The sequence below is a fragment of the Otolemur garnettii genome, unplaced genomic scaffold (assembly GCF_000181295.1).
Source record: "Otolemur garnettii isolate 467f Iridium unplaced genomic scaffold, OtoGar3 scaffold00230, whole genome shotgun sequence".
NCBI classification, from domain to species: Eukaryota; Metazoa; Chordata; class Mammalia; order Primates; family Galagidae; genus Otolemur; species Otolemur garnettii.
The window spans coordinates 1,803,669-1,805,524 of record NW_003852625.1 but is presented as its reverse complement, the minus strand read 5'-3'; positions in this window follow the sequence as shown (position 1 = coordinate 1,805,524).

The following is a 1,856-nucleotide window of genomic DNA, read 5'->3' as shown; positions in this document are numbered from 1 at the left end:
ATGTGAACAATTCTTTTCTTTTTTTTTTGAGACAGAGTCTCACTGTGTCGCCCTCAGAAGAGTGCCGTGGCGTCACAGCTCACACCAACCTCAAACTCTTGGGCTTAAGTGATTCTCTTACCTAAGTCCTACCAAATAGCTGGGACTACAGGCGCCCGCCACAACACCAGGCTATTTTTTTTTTGTTATTGTTGTCATTGTTGTTTTAGCAGGCCCTGGCTAAACAATACCCACCAGCCCCAGTGCATGTGGCCAGCACCCCAACCACTGAGCTAAGGTGCTGAGCCCAATTCTTAAAAATTTTTGATCCAGGCTGGGCATAGTGTCTCTTGCCTGTAGTCCTAGCACTCTGGGAGGCTAAGGCAGGTGGATTGCTTGAGCTCATGAGCTTGAAACAGCCTGAGCAAGAGTGAAACTCTATCTCTACTAAAATAGAAAAACTAGCTGGTTGTGATGGTACATGCCTGTAGTCCCAGCAACTCAGGAGGCTGAGGCAGGAGGATTGCTTAAACCTAAGAGTTTGAGGTTGGTGTGAGCTATTGATACCGGACAAGTGGCACCCCAACCAGCTCAACAGAGCGGGGCTAGGAGGACCTGCTGCCTCTGTCCTGGCGGTGTTGGCAGCAGCCGGCAGAAGAACCAGCAAGCTGGAGCGTAGGCAAGCGGTGGGGGGGGGGAGCTTCCCTCCCCCAACAGAGGCTCCAGTAGCCAAAAGAACCAGACACAAGTGGGGGAAAGACATTGGCACCGTGCTGTCTCCTCACGTGGACTTCTGGCATTTCCTCCAGTGCATCTCTGATTGGTCCGTTTTCAAAACCTACTCATGATTAGTCTGTTTTCAAGACCCAAAGCTCATTGGACAACTGCCCCTATATAAGCCAGAGACCCTGAGCACAGACCTCGGCAGATCTCAGGAGAAAGAGCAGAAGAGCAAAGAGGTTTGATTCTGTAACACTTGTATCCTGCTCTATGAGATTCGCCCCTTTGTAAGAACTGTAAATGCTTGCAAGGAGGTTTGCCCCTTTATAAGAGCTGTAAACACTTGCAAAGAGGTTCACCCCTTTGTAAGAGCTGTTTAACACTCATATTATAAAACCTATCTTACTGCTAATCCTACTCTGCAAGGAGGTTTGGCTTGTTATAAGAGCTGTAACACTTATACCTATTGAATAAAACCTATCCTGTGGTCCATCGCTTCATTCTTCGAACCACCGAGACCAATAGCCTGGAAATTCAGTATCAAAAATCCGGTATCACTATGATGACACCACAGCACTCTACTAATGGCAGCAGAATAAAACTCTGTCTCAATAAAAAAAAAAAAAGAGGGTGGCACCTGTGGCTCAAAGTAGTAGGAGACCAACCCCATATACCAGAGGTGGCGGGTTCAAACCTGGCCCCAGCCAAAAAAGAAAAAGATATTTGATTCAAAGGATGCAAAGTTGAAGTTATTCCTATTATTTACTAAGTAAAGAGTATTTTTCTGTTTCCAATTCAAAATATACATATGTATAGCACACGAATGTTAATTCCTTTAGTAGGCAATCATCAAATATTTTTCAAGCCTCAGAAGTTACTATAAATCTGGATGTCTGCTAAGGCAGATCAATTATATTGCAAACATATTATCATAAAGAACTACTGTGATGACTAGACACCTACGGCTCAAGTGGCTAAGGCACCAGCCACATACACCTAAGGTGGCAGGTTCGAATCCAGCCCGGACCCGCCAAACAGTGACAGCTGCAACCAAAAAATAGTCGGGCGTTGTGGTGGGTGCCTGTGGTCCCAGCTACTTGGGAGGCGGAGGCAGGAGACTCGCTTGAGCCCAGGAGTTGGAGGTTGCTGTGAGCTGT